Source organism: Oryctolagus cuniculus, chromosome 16 (assembly GCF_964237555.1).
Source record: "Oryctolagus cuniculus chromosome 16, mOryCun1.1, whole genome shotgun sequence".
Classification (NCBI taxonomy): Eukaryota; Metazoa; Chordata; class Mammalia; order Lagomorpha; family Leporidae; genus Oryctolagus; species Oryctolagus cuniculus.
Genome location: NC_091447.1, coordinates 64,753,041 through 64,767,747, shown reverse-complemented (window position 1 = coordinate 64,767,747; position 14,707 = coordinate 64,753,041). Strand labels below are relative to the sequence as shown.

Sequence of the window (14,707 nt, the reverse complement as noted above, 5' to 3'; positions counted from 1 at the left end):
ATACCGGAGTTATTTTTAACCACGGCCTCCCAGTCCATTACGGAGTTTCCTCTCGCGATGGCTCAGGAAGCCCTGCTTGGCGGTGCTTCCTGCTAACACGAGGCCCCGACATGGCTGACAACAGCAGGCCTGAGACTGGGCGGCTCCAGGGAGCAACGCCTGGCCCCTTGCCCAGCCCTGCGCGCCGGCCAGTGCGCGCGGCCCCGCGGCTCCCAGGCTGGAGGGCCCCTTGTATCTAGGTGGGAACAGCCCGCGAGACCCTTTCTGTTTGAGTCCTAGAAAAGGGGCCAGGTTCAAGTTCAAGTTCATAGTGTTTAGCATTCACGATGCTGTGCACACCAGCCGCTCTGGTTCCAGAATGTTCGCAGCTCCCCGCCAAAGGCGACCCCACCACCCTGCCCCTGCCCCCTGCCCCCCTCCCACGTGGGTCCTCTTGGTGATTGACAGCTCCCGCAGAGTTATCTTTCTCAACCTATGTGCAACTCGGCGCCTCTGTCTCTCTAACTCCTCTTATGGCTCCCTACTGACCCGAACTTGGCGATTTGGGCAAGACACTTCCTGGCTCCCGGCTTCCAAACCTGGATGGCACCCAAGGGAAGGCCAGCTGGAGGACCCCTGCCCGTTCTGATGCAGAGAGGGAGATCCCCCTGGCCATCCGGGTCTCCCACGGGGGTGGCAGGGGCCCACGGACCTGAGCCAGCGCAGGAGCAGGAAGCGGCCAGGACTCGAACCCGGGGCTTTGCACCACCATGCCGGCCCGGCTCCCTGCGCCTTCCACGGCTGCAGAACTGACACTTGGAGGGGGGCGGGTCTCTCTCTAGGGTGGGGGCCATGCTGGACACTGGAACACCGCCGGCCTCCACCCACTACGTGCCAGCAGCACCCCCGACCCCAGCGGCGACAATCAGGGGCGGGCATTCGGCACAGCAGTTAGAACGCTGCTTGGGACGCCATACTGGAGGACCTGGGTTCGAGTCCTGCCTCTGCTCGCGAGGCCGAGTCCCTGCACCTGGGAGGCAGCCGGGGATGGCTCAATGAGCCACCTGCAGGCGAGACCCAGATGGCGCTCCGGGCTCCTGGCTTGGGCTAGACACCGCCCCGGCTGCGGTGGGCATTGGGTCGGGTTGGGGACAAGCCCTCTGTGGGGGGGGGGAGAGAGAGAGAGAGAGAGGTCTTCCATCCGCTGGGTCACTCCCCAGAAGGCCACAACGGCCAGGGCTGGGCCAGGCTGCAGCCAGGAGCCTGGAGCTCCATCCGGGTCTCCCATTCGGGCGGGGAGCACTCCATCCGGGTCTCCCAGGTGGGGCCGGGAGCACTCCATCCGGGTCTCCCAGGTGGGGCCGGGAGCACTCCATCCGGGTCTCCCAGGTGGGGCCGGGAGCACTCCATCCGGGTCCCCCAGCGGCAGGGACCCGATCCAGAATGCGCATCAGCCGGAAGCCGGACCGGAAGCAGAGGCGGGACTTGAACCCAGGCTCTCCTGATAGGCGAGGCCGGCGGCGCAGGCACGCCCACCTCTGACTGTCCTCGATCCCTGATTGGTCGGGCCCACAGGTGCAGCGCCTGGCTTTCTGCTGAGTGGGCTTACAGAGACACTGTTCAGATCGCGGTGTTTTTATAAATTTACAAACAAGGCAGTGTAAGAGATCAGAACGAGGGCGGTAATAAAACAGAGCCACGGCGAGGGCCGTACCTTAAGGAACGTTTAGTGCTGGAATGTTCCGCCGGCATCTTCCCGGCTGGAGGGGAACACCAGCCTGCGGAATGTTCTAGAACATTCTGGGCACGCGGAGAGGCGCCCTCCCGCTCCCCAGCCCCGGCCGCCCGCCCTGCTCTGTGGCCCCGTGGCTCTGCCGTGTGCTGGATAGCTCCTGTCCCTGGGGTCCCCCTCCGGGTGGCCCCGGCTCGGCCTCCCCAGGGACGCCGGGCGCTCTATTTGCCAGACATCAAATGCTGTTGCCTTTGGATTTTGATTTTTTTCTTTCCCACAAATAACTCCAGTTGGCTGCAGCCCCCTCGCCCCGAGGCCCGGGGCTGGGCTGGGGGGACTGGGGGGGGGTCCCCCGAGAATCCTACAGAAATTCAGACCTCGGAGGATGGGCACGCGTCGTGCCTGAAATTCCAAGTTGGGTTTTTTTTTTTTTAATTTAAATTTTATTTTTAATTTTTGGGCTCCGGCAGCCACAGAAGTCCCCAAGCTGAGCCAGAAATAGTTTCTGCCTTTTATTTGGAAAAAAAAAAAAAAAAATTACAGGGCTGGCGTGCTTGCCGCGAGCCTGCCGCTCGAAGGCTGTGTTTTTTTTTGGGTACTGCTTTCCACGGGCCCTAAACGCTGCCAGCTGCCCAAATACTCAGTTGCAGGCTTTTAAACATAGCTTCTTTTTATTCCCGCCTGGAAGCGCGCCCCGACTCTTTGGGCTAAAAAACATATTGAAAATCTTGCTGGCTCAGGACATGCGTGGCTCAGAGCAGACTCTGGGTCTCCCCCACCGTGAGGATTTTCCTGGCTGGGGTGGGGAGGGGGCGCTGTCCTGGGTCCCCGGATTCCACCCCGGCCTGCGGGGACTGCAGGGGCACCTGCACAGACGGACGCACAGGTGACCCCAGGGAGCCACAGGGGCTGTGGCCAGCAAGGGGCGCCATGGGCAGAAAGGGGCCCTGTGTCCCAGGGGCGCCGAGCAGGGGCTTGAACTTGGGGCATTGGGAAAGGCGCTAGGGCGCCCAAGGGGGAGGGGAGGCTGTAGGGGAGGGGGCCCCGCAGGGCTGTGGCTCCTCAAAGGGTTCAGCACAGAGTGGCCGAATGCAAGGCTTGGAAAAGATCAGGGCGCAGGTCGGAGCGCAGGTTCCAGTCCCGGCTGCTCCACTTCTGATCCAGCTCTCTGCTGTGGCCTGGGAAAGCAGTGGAAGATGGCCCAAGTCCTTGGGCCCCTGCACCCGCGTGGGAGACCTGGATGGAGCTCCTGGCTCCTGGCTTTGGTCTGGCCCAGCCCTGGCTGTTGTGGGCATCTGGGGAGTGAGCCAGCAGGAGGAAGATTCCCCCCCCCCCCGGTCACTCTGCCTTTCAAATAGGTAAATAAATCATGGGTGCAGGGGCCCCAGCACTTGGGCCATCCTCCACTGCTTTCCCAGGCGCATTAGCAGGGAGCGGGACCGGAAGTGGAGCAGCCGGGACTCGAACCAGCGCCCTTATGGGATGCCCGTGTCACCAGCAACGGCTGAGCCCCTGGGCCACAACGCCACCCCCCAGGCGGAGTATTTCCTTTCCTCCCCATCATCAGCCTCCAGCGAGGCAAAAAAAAAAAAAAAAAAAGAAAAGAAAAGAAAAAAGAAAAAAGAAAAGAAAAAAGAACTCCTGGGCAGAGATGGGTTTTTGACCTTGACCCAGGTGGTCAGCTGTGGCCCCGGGAGGGAAGTGGCTAGGAGTGGAAATTGAGACAGTGAGGGCGGGGCGGGGCCGGGGGCGGGGCCAGGCAGGCGGGGCGGGGAGGAGGCAGAACCGGGAAAGGTAGAGGGCGGAGCTGGGACAGGCAGGGGCGGAGCTTGGGTGGGCGGGGCAGAGGCGTAGCTGGGGGCAGAACAGGGCAGAGCTGGGACAGGCAGTGGTGGAGCCTGGGCGGGTGGGGTGGAGGCGTGGCTAGGGGTAGAACAGGGCGGAGCTGGGCAGGCGGGGGCAGGACAGGCGGGTCCGGGGGCCTGAGCTGGGGCAGGCGGGGGCGGGACAGGCGGGTCGGGGGCGGGGCTGGGGCAGGTAGGGGGCGGGGCGGGGGCGGGTTCCTGCTGCTGCCCTGTCATTACCGCGCCCCCCACATACCCTCTGCTTCCCAAGACTATCCCAGGGTCCCTCAGGCAATCCGAGCTCCCCCGCTGTGGGGCAAGGCAATAGCTGGGACAGACCCGGGTATGATGATCAGGGCAGCGCAGGGTGGGCTCGCAGCACGGTGAGGATGCAGCTGGGGACACACCTCCCCTCGGGGTCCCTGAGGAGCTCCAGGGGGGGCTTCCTGGAGGAGGAGGAGGAATTTGAGCTGAGCCCTGCAGGAAGTCAAGGAAGCGGCTTTGTGAGCATCCGGGGGCAAGGAGCGGAGGCAGCACATGCAAAGGCCCTGAGGTGGGGCCTTTGACGGTCTGTGGGGATGGGGTTGCCAGAGAGTCGTCAGAATTTAGGGAGCAGGGGATCAGCTCCCACGGGGAAAGCTGAGGCCGGGTGGGACAGCGGGTGGCTCAACCCGGGAGCAGAGCAAGACAGACCCCAGCCTCACCTGGCAGCCGCGGCTTTGTGCTTGAGCCGGCTTTCTCCCTGCCTGGCCTCGCCCACCTTGGGTCTGGGTGTCGGGAATGCACAGCAGTGGTCAGCGCCCACGGGTAAGGCTGGGAAGAACAGGGAGCCCTTTAGCAGTGCGGGTGCCCCTTGGGGTGCGTGCACACTCACGCCCCCCGGCTCGCGCCCTAATTGGTCAAAAAAATCGTCCCTGAGCCTCCACTGCGCACGCGCACGAGGGACGAGCCCAGACCCCGCTCCGAAAACCGAACCCCAAACCCCAACCTAAACGCCCAGTAAACAGACCCCAAATAGGCTTTCAGGTTGGAAGAACAAGAAATCAGGCGAGGCGGAGAGAGGGCCCGCGTGTGCGGGAGCCGGGGCGGGGGGCTTCTCCCGGGAGGTGAGAGAGGCCCCAGGGGGACCCTCCAGGCGGCCCTGGAACTGTGTTGCTGGCGGAGGGAACAGCCAGGGCCAGGGCTCTGAGCGCCACCGCCATCCTGCTAGGTTGGGGCTGTTCCTTCTAAACTGCGGCCCGGCTGTCCCCTTGCTGCCGCCCAGCGCTGACGCCGGCTCTCTGGGGCCCTGCCAGCCCCGCGGAAGAAGTGGCTTAGCAGGTAGACAGGTAGCGAAGGTGTGGAAACCCCAGGGGGGTCGAGGGGCAGCTCCATCCGGGTCTCCCACGTGCGTGCAGGGGCCCAAGCACCTGCTCCCCCCCCCCCAGGTGCGCATGCGCAGGGAGCCGGGTCTGGAACAGGTGCTCCGATGTGCGATGCGGGTGGCCGAGTGGCGTCTTCACCACGGCCGCAATTTAGGGGGGGGGTCTCCGTCCCTTCCCACACCAGGGACCCCCAGACCCTCCCTCTGACGCCCCCAGTGCACAGCCGGCCCTAAGCGCCACCCCCAACCTGGAGCCGTCCCTGTCCCCTGCCCTGGCGGGCGTCACCCACCCAGGCCCCTCCCGCGGGTGCCTGCTTGCCACTGGGTCTTCCACCATCGGAAGGGGCGGGGGTCGCCCTTCGTCCACACCCATTTCACAAATGGTAACACTGAGGCTCCGAGACAGCGTGTGGAAGGGATACAGGCCTCCTGGCGTCCGAGCAGACCCGGATTTCCATCTCAGCAACACAGCTCGGATCCGCCGCTGCCCCGCACGCAGAGCCCAGCTCCTTCGCTGGGACTCGCTGGGCGCTCTGACCCTGTGCGGGTCCTCCTGCCCGCTGCGCGCCCCCACTCACTCCGAGCGCCCCCCACTCACTCCCCAGCGCCCCCATTCACTCCCCAGTGCTCCCCACTCCCCAATGCCCCCCACTCACTCCGAGCGCCCCCACTCACGCCCCAGCGCCCCCCACTCACGCCCCAGCGCCCCCACTCACTCCCCAGTGCCCCCCATTCCCAAGCTCCCCCACTCATGCCCCAGCGCTCCCCACTCCCCAATGCCCCCCCTCACTCCGAGCGCCCCCCACTCACGCCCCAGCGCCTCCACTCACTCCTCAGATTCCCCCACTTACGCCCCAGCGCCCCCACTCCCCAGCTCCCCCCATTCACTCCCCAGCGCCCCCCACTCACTCCCCAGCGCCCCCCACTCCCCGATCCCCACTCACTCATCAGATCCCCCCACTCACTCCCCAGCGCCCCTCCCCCACTCCCCAGCGCCCCCCGCCCCCCCACTCCCCAGCGCCCCCACTCCCCGACCCCTACTCACTCATCAGATCCCCCCACTCACTCCCCAGCGCCCCTCCCCCACTCCCCAGCACCCCCCGCCCCCCCACTCCCCAGCGCCCCCCTTTCCTTCCTGCAGCCTCCTCCTCCAGGAAGCCACCGGGGCTTGACTCTCCTCCTCCTCCTCCCTCAGAGCGGTAAACAAGCTCCCTGGTGTGAGAACCCGTGAACCCCGTGCGGGAGGGCAGATAACGGGGCTGCTCTCTGATAACAGCCCCAGGAGAGCACAGGGTGGGGGCAGCTCTTTCTGAGAAGCACCGGGGGCCCTAAAACCACCTGCGCCCGCCGGCGATAAGAGATAAGAGCGCCCGGAGCCAGCTGCGGTTTTCAGGGTGCAGAGTGGCCCCGAGACACTCGGCGCATGCGCGGCTGGCGGGGCTGCGGCCCCCGGGCCTGGCCCCCCCGGGCCTGTGGTCTGAGCGCCCATTTTGCACGTGGGGTAACCACCGGGTTGACCAGAACACTTTATGGAGGTCAGAGAAAAACCAGGGCGCATTTGTCTCCCTTTCTTCTGGGGCGCTTAAGTGGGGGGCAGGGAGGGGGGTTCCTGTGTCCCCCCTCTTCCCCGGTCTGGCTTGGCCAAAGGGATTTATCTGTGGCCACAGGGGTCTCAGCCGTGGGGGCCCAAGTGGCACCCACGTGGGAGACCCGGATGTGCATGTCGCTGGCCATCATCTGTGTCCCTGGCAGGCCCCAGAGTGGGCACCGCCCCCGCCCCCAGCACGTGCATCAACAGACGGGGCGCGGGAGGGGGGGAGGCTCCTTTCACAGGGAATATTACTCAGTCAGGAACAAGGAGCAAGGCGCGCAGCCGGCTGCCACCATGCGGATGAACCTGGAAAACCTGACGCGGGGTGAGAAGTAGGACACAGAGGGCCCCAGGGCGGCCACTGGACAGGACACGTGCAGAGCAGGCAAAGCCACATGGACAGGAAGCCGAGGAGGGGCTGCGAGGGGCTGGGGGATGGGAGGGAGGGGACCGCTGATGGGGGTGGGGGCTCCTTTTGGGGAGATGAGACTGTTCTAGAATCAGATACAGGTGATATAGGCACAACGCTGGGAATGGGTTAAAAACTACAGAGTTGGGGCCGGTAGCGGGTAAAGCCGTCGCCTGCGGTGCCGGCATCCCCTATGGGCGCCGGTTCGAGTCCCAGTTGCTCCACTTCTGATCCAGCTCTCTGCTGTGGCCTGGGAAAGCAGTAGAGGATGGATCAAGTCATTGGGCCCCTGCACCCACGTGGGAGACCCGGATGGAGCTCCTGGCTCCTGGCTTCGGATTGGTGCAGCTCCGGCCGTTGTGGCCAACTGGGGAGTGAACCAGCGGATGGAAGACCTCTCTCTCTCTCTCTCTCTCTCTCTCTGTCTCTCTCTCCCTCTCTCTCTCTCTCTCTCTGTAACTGCCTCTCAAATGAATAAATACATTTTAAAGAAGCAACACTAAGTTATACACTTCCCAGCGGTGAACTGTAACACGCTGCGTTTTCTCTCTGCCTCTTCCCCGCTTCTCTGCACCCAGCGGGCAGTGGCTGGGGGCCAGCCTGGAGGAGGCGGCCCTCCCGCTGCACCCAGGTGGCCGTGGCCCAGGCCGCAGGGGCAGATGGGGAAGCGCCCCGACCGCATTTGCATGGGCCGCCTTTACATATCTTTCCAGGCCGTGCGCAGCGGGGCCTGAAGCTGCCCGCGGGGGGCTGCGGGGGGCTCAGCCCTGCTCAGGCCTGAGCCTTGGCTTCCTGTTTGTCACCCAGGGCTTCTTAGAAAGATGTGGCCGGGGGGGGGGCTCATGGTGCCCTCTCCCTGCTGCCCCTGCGATGCTGGGGGAGGGGCTGCATCCCATCCTGGGGTCCTGCGGGGGCATACAGCCTCGGGAGAGGGGGATGGGCCCTTCATCCACTCCTTCTTAGAGCCCTGGCTGTCTCTGTGCGTCCTGGGTCACCCCAGGGCCCGCGCTGTGCACAGCAGGTAAAGCCACCGCCTGTGTTGCCAGCATCCCACATGGGCGCCGGTTCGAGTCCCGGCTGCTCCACTTCCGGTCCAGCTCCCTGCTAATGCTTCTGGGAAAGCAATGGAAGATGGCTCAGGTCCCTGGGCCCCTGCACCCGCGTGGGAGACCCGGGTGGAGCTCCTGGCTCCTGGCTTCGGCCTGGCCTAGCCCTGGCCGTTGCATCCATTTCCATTTTATAGGTGAGCACACTGAGGCCGACAGGGGTGCAGCGACCCTGCCTGTCCTGCAGGGGGCGCTCCCACCTGTTAGAACGGAACCCCCCACGCTGGCTTGGTGGGCCCCGGTTTTGTTGTCTGGCAAATGGGCTGAGCAGCCCCCCGCTCCATTACAAATGTTCCTGTTCACGGCTTCGGTGGCCCTCGGCGTGGCGTCGGTGTTGGCCTGCTGTGCTGTTGGGGGAAGGGGTGTACATGGCCGGTGCCCGGCTTCACCCTGGCCGCCGGGTCTCTGCCAGCTTCTGACACACGAGGCTCCCTGCAGCCCCCAGGTCCCTTGCATGTGCTGTGCCTGCCTCCCAAAACGCTGCCCACTTTGCCCGTCCAAGCTTCCAAAACCGGTCACCTACTTACCTCTCGGTCTCAGCCCAAGACCCCCAAGAGTCACCTACAGGCCACCACCAAGAGGCTATTCAGTATCTTGAGCCGAGTATGAGGGCTCCTCTGCCTGTGGCTGGGGCCGTGGGTTGCATCCCTAGAGGTATAAGCTCCAGAATAAGGGAGGTGATTCCCCCCCACACACACACCCCATTTCCTCTCCAGGCTGGGCAGAGCAGGCAGACAGCGCCCCCTGCTGCCGGGAGAAGAAACAGACCCAGCTCCCCCAGCACCTGCCCCGCGTGGCAAACGGGCCAGCGGCGACTCTGCATGGAGGCTACGCGTTCCTAGCTGACCCCAGGGGGGTGAGAGAGACAGAGAGACCGGAGGAGGGGGGCTGGGGAGGGAAGACAGGGGCCTCAGAACTGCCGCTGACCAGGTGGCCGTGAAGAGAGGGCTGCAGGGGACCGGGGGCCACGCTGGGCTCCGTCCGGGTGGCCCTTGCTCGCCCTCTCCACGCTGGACGGCCGTGGGTGGAGTTCAGGCCGGGCTGCATCCAGCATGGCTGTTCCCTCTGGCCTGGGGGGCGGAGCCATGGCAGGTGCCTGGCGGGCCACGGTACCGGGCCACGCTTGGGCTCCCCTGCCTGCCCCGCATTCGGGCCCCCTCACCTCTTGCCAGGAAAGACCCGGAGCCCTGGGGGTGGGGGAGGCGGAGGGAGAAGGAGCCCTGTTGTATTTTTATTTCACTTCTGCTTCTCACTTTTACTGGTCCCGGGAGACGCTCGGGCCCCGGTGATCGCGATGGGCCCAGGCCGGCGGTGCTGTGCGCCGACCCGGCAGCAGCTGGACCCCCAGCTCGAGCCCTGAGCTTGCTGTTGGCCGATCGGGGGTTGGGGTGGCCGCTGGGGACTCGGGGGGGGGGGGCAGTGAGCACCCTGCTGTGTGGCCTCAGGCAGGTTCCAGCCCTCTCTGGACCTGCTGGGCAAACAGGGACCAAACAGAGCCCCATGCATTTAATCCCACTCTCGTGCCTGGCCTGGCTGGGGCTGGGGGGCGGGGAGCCTGGCCTTGAATCTCAAGTACAGGGTCCTGGGCCCTGGGACCCCACCCCCACCCTCACCCCCGGGAGGGGAGAAACGGAGAGGCGCCAAGGGACAGAGCCGGCACCCTGGAGCCTGGCCCAGGCCCCCCGCCCCCAGCCCCAGGTCCCCGTGTCCCGGCTGGGAGCCGGAGGTTGGCCACTGGCGACAGCAAAGGAGCCGAGGCCCGGTTTATATAGCGGCTCCCAAAATATCTGGCCGCTGATTGGCCGAGTGCAGCGCAGGCGTGGCCGTGGCCGGGGTTTCCTGTCCTGCTAAGATGTTTCCTGCTGATAGCCGGGCCAGCGGACTTATCGGTGACCCTAGGGGGCACCCCGGGGGAGAGAATGTCCTGGCGCGCGGGCAGGGGCCGTGGGGGACCGGGAGGAGGCCAGGACGCAGGTGGCCGGTCGCCCCAGTGGACGCACGTGACGGGAGGGGGAGCACTGTCCCCAGAGTCCAGTTGCCTGCAAACGAGCTGCTATGATGACCTTGGCTGAGCCAGGCCCCCGGGCTGGCATATAGCGTCTCCATGTCTCACCAAAAACTCCTAGTCTTTGGGATGGGGGCAGAGCAGGACCCAGGAGCCCCCACCCATGAAGGGAGACAGCGAGGAGGGGAGGAGAATCCAGGTGGCTGCCTGGAGGAGGGGCAGCACAGCCAGGGTTTAGCAGATACATAGGAGTCTGCCAGGCAGAATTGTTGTAGGACCCAGCATTCCTGCTCCAGGGCATGGACCCGCAAGGCTTTAAAACAGAGGCTCAGAGAGACCCTTGCTCACAAATACACCCAATGCGACCCATGATATCTATAAAGGGGAAAGCCCCCGTGTGTCCATCCACCCCGTGGAATATTACTCAGCCATGATAAAGGACTGAGGCACTGACACCTGCTACCACGTGCCTGGACCATGAATACACGACGCTGAGCGACAGAAGCCAAGCACACAAGACCACAGGGCGCACGACACCACGGACAAGCACACAGAGGTGGGGCTGCCGGGGGCGGGGGCTAAGATGCCCCTTGGGGCACCCACACTGCACACCAGGGCGCCAGGTTCGAGCCCCAGCTCTGCTCCCTGCTGACGCGCACCCTGGGAGGCAGCAGGTGGTGGCTCTGGGACGTGGGAGACCCAGACGGAGCTCCTGGCTTCAGCCTGGCTCAGCCCCGGCTGTTGTGGGCATCTGGGGAGTGAACTTGCAGACGCAAGGTCTCTCTCTCTCTCTCTCCTGGGCTCTGCTTGTCAACTGCAGTGAAAAGCAGGGCGCGGGATGTCAGGCGAGGTCCCCTCCATGCACAGAGGGGCCGAGCTTGGCCACCAAGGTCTCTGTCAACCTGCAGTGCCCGGGCCTGGGAGCTCTGGATGCGCCCATGGGGCTGTGCCAGCCCTGACCACCAGGGGGCGCGCACGGGTCAGACATGGCGGCGTGGGGACCACCGCTGAGCCCTTCTTTGCTGACCAAATGGCACGCAGGAGCCGCAGGGGGCCGCAGGAGGGGACCAGGGAGGGCAGGAGCCTGCTCCATGCCACACAGCAAGGGGAGCAGGGGCTGCGGGGCCAGGGGGCTCCCCCACCCACCCCAAGGCCAGGCCACTAGGCGTTGCCTCTATGTGGGGGTGGGGGGTCTGGTTTGAGCATGGGACACCCTGGCTGGGGACAGATCCAGGTCCCTTTTTTATTTTATTTTATTTTATTTTTTAAGATTTATTTATTGGAAAGTGACAGAGAGAGAGAGAGAGACAGAGAGACAGAGAGAGATCTTCCATCAGCTGGTTCACTCCCCAGGCCAAAGCCAGGAGCCAGGAGCTCCATCAAGATCTCCCACGTGGGTGCAGGGCCCCACGCACTTGGGCCATCCTCCACTGCTTTCCCAAGCGCATTAGCGGGGAGCTGGATCGGAAGTGGAGCCGCTGGGACTTGAACCGGCGTCTGTATGGGATGCAGGTTTTGCAGGCGGTGGCTTCATCTTGCCAGCTGGGTTCCTAGTGTTGAGTCGTGAAGGGGCTCCACCTGCTCACCCCACACCAGGAGGGGTTTCAGTGTCGCTCCATGCTGCTCTGGGCCTCAATTTCCGCCTCGTATACAGCAGGGGGCTACTCAGCTCAGGCAGAGAGGGTGGGGTCCCTCTGCCCCTGGACAGCCCGGGGCCTGGTCCTCCGGGCTGCGACAGTGGGGCTCGCCAGCACCACTCTCGAGCGCCCCCTGCCGGCCTCCGCCTGCAGCTTTGTCAGCAGGTGCACCTAAGGCTGCACCCTTGCTTGAGGCTCGGTTCCCACATCCGTCACCATCAGGCTGCAGCGAGAGCCCTCAGGCGGGCCAGCAGGGGTCTGGGAGCCCCCCAAGCCTCCTCCCTCTCCTCCTCCTGGGGCCTGTCCCACTCCCCTCTCGGTGCAGCAGGTCCCCCCAAGCTGCCATGTCTGGCCCCCGCGCGCCCCCTGGTGGTCAGAGCTGGCACAGCCCCATGGGCGTGTCCATAGCTCCCAGTCGGAGCCGGCCAGGGATGCTCTGGACCCTGGGGATAGACACGGGGTTCGAGCAAATGTGGAGCAGGCGACACGTGCGTGCAGCGACCAGCTGGAAGTGGCCGGGGAGACGGCGTCCAGGTCGAGCCGTGAATGGGAGGGAGAGGGCCGGTGGACCTGCAGGGCGAGCAGGGCACTGGGGAGCCATGGTAGGATTTTGAGCAGGGGAGGGACGGGATCAGAATCTTTCTTAAGAGCGGTCTTAGGCCGTCGCGAAAGCACTGGTGATCGTTACTTTTAAATATTTCTGGATGTCTGGGAGGGAGGGAGGGAGGGAGGGAATGGCTAACACAGGCAGGGCTGGGCCAAGCTGAAGCCGGGAACCGAGTGCTGCAGCCGGGTCTCCCTCGTGGGTGGCGGGGGCCCCAGCACTTGGGCCGTCGGCATTAGCACGGAGCCGGAGTCAGGAGCCTAGGAGCTTCGATAGGGAACATGGGCGGCCTCACGAGTCTTAACCACCAGGCCAGATGGGTGCTCCCAGAATGTCAGTGTTTTATTTTAAGGCTTGAAGAGCCGCGATACAACGGACAGGAAGTGTACAGGGGGCACAGGTCGGCGGTGCGTCGGGGGGGGGGGGCGGCGTCACTGGCATGCTGGGTTCAGCCTCCGTCTGCAGCGCTAGCATCCCACAGGGGCGCCGGTTCGAGTCCCGGCTGCTCCCCTTCCGATCCAGCTCCCTGCTGATGCACCTGGGAAAGCAGTAGAAGATGGCCCAAGTGCTTGTGCACCTGCTACACAGGTGGTGGGAGACCCGGATGGAGCTCCAGGCTCCTGGCTTCTGCCTGGCTCAGCCCCCTATCGCAGACACTGGGGAGTGACCCAGCAGATGCAAGCTTTCTCTATAACTCTGCCTTCCAAATAAATCAATAAATCTTATATAAAAAAAAAAGATGTATGGATGCAGCAGCACCTAGATCAAAACGTAGCGCTTCCCCATCTTTCTGGAAGGTTCTCTCAGGTTCCTTCCGGGTAAGTGCAGAACGCCAGGCAGGGAGGGCCGTGTGCTTTTATGGTGCTGTGTACTATTCCCTTGTGCTGTCCATCCTCCCGGGTAGGGGCGCCGCAGAATCCCGGGGCGGGTGAGCGCCACAGCGCATGGGACTCCGCCGTCTCAGCACGGTAGTGTGTTGCTGTAACAAGAATGTCAAAGACCGGGCAATTTATGCGAAATGGAAGTTCACGCAGCTCAACGGGGCTGGGGGCTGGGCAGGGTGAGGGTGCAGCTGGCACCACCTCCTGGTGAAAGCCGTTACTGCAGCCTCGCGACATGGCAAGGACGTCACGTGGTGAGATTGAGTGTGCTAACTTGGGGTCTCTCTTCCTCTTTTAAAATAAGATCTATTTATTTGAAAGGAAGAGTGGGAGAGGGAGGGAGGGGGAGAAAAATCCATCTTCCATCCCCTGGTTCTCTCCCCCAAATGCCCCCAATAGCCAGGGCTGGGCCAGACCAGAGCCAGGAGCCTGAACTCCATCCGGGTCTCCCTCGTGGGTGCAGGGGCCCAAGCACCTGGGCCATCTTCCACTGCTTTCCCAGGCGCTTTCGCAGGGAGCTGGCCCAGAAGTGGAGCAGCCAGAACTTGGATACGGGATGCCACCTTCCCACGCAGGGACTTAACCCGCTGTGCTACAACACCAGCCCCTCTCCTCTTCCGTGTACAGCCACTGAGGCCATCACAGGTGCCCCATCCATGACCTCAGCTAATCCTGGGCACCGCCCAAAGCCCCACCCCCAACACCTGCAGCGTATGAATGGGCGGGGGTGGTGGTGCTTGTTGGCAATGGTCCGAGTCTCAGCTCCTTGGCTCCGGACCCAGCTCCCTGCTAATGGTCCACCCTGGGAGGCAGCAGGAGATGGTTCAAGCACCTGGGGCTCTGCAGCCCACGTGGGAGACCTGAGTCGGGCTACAGGCTCCCAGCATCGGGGCCCAGCAGGTGGAAGACCTCTGCTGTCTCCATCTTCCCAGGAAAAAGCTGTAAGGAGACAACGTTCAAGCCACTGCCAGCGCCCCGGGCCCTGAGTGCATGAGCCCACAGGCACGCCCCTCCCCTAACTGCTGTCCGCCTTGCAGAGCTGCAGTGAGCATCTTTTAAAAACATCTGAAAGGCAGTGTGACGGGGTGGGGGTGGGAGGTGGGGAAGGAAGATTCCACCGGCTCACTCCCCAAACGGCCACAACTGGGCCAGGCTGAAGCTGGGAGCCAGGAGCTCCATCCGGGTCTCCCACGTGGGTGCAGGGGCCCCAGCACCTGGGCCATCTTCTGCTTTCCCAGGGGAGTTGGATGGGAAGTAGAGCAGCCGGGACTTGAACCGACACTTGCACATGGGAGGCAGTGGCTTCACCAACGCCGCCAGTGCACCAGCCCCTGGTGAGCCCTGGTGCACTCTGCCGTCTGCCCCACTCGAGCGCGACAGTGCCACCTGCTGGCTGGGCAGGGTTGCAACGAGGAGGGCGCTCCCCTCTGCTCTGTTAGGATTCTGGGAAGCAGCCAGGGGCCAGGCACTCCAACCGGGACTCCCTGGTAGCTGGCAGGGGCCCCCCGCCCCTGAGCCATCACCGGCTGCCTCCCAGGTGCGTGAGCAGAGAGCTG

At 64.1% G+C, this 14,707-nt stretch overlaps 1 long non-coding RNA gene across 1 annotated transcript; it reads right to left on the bottom strand.

The window, feature by feature from the left end:
* Window positions 1-3,804: 3,804 nt before the first annotated feature.
* Window positions 3,805-5,592, bottom strand: LOC138845656 (uncharacterized). Its single transcript, XR_011382880.1, has 3 exons — window positions 5,209-5,592; window positions 4,260-4,368; window positions 3,805-4,001 (listed from the first exon to the last, which is right to left on the bottom strand). It is a non-coding gene; the product is annotated as an uncharacterized lncRNA (long non-coding RNA).
* Between the last annotated feature and the right edge of the window lie 9,115 nt (window positions 5,593-14,707).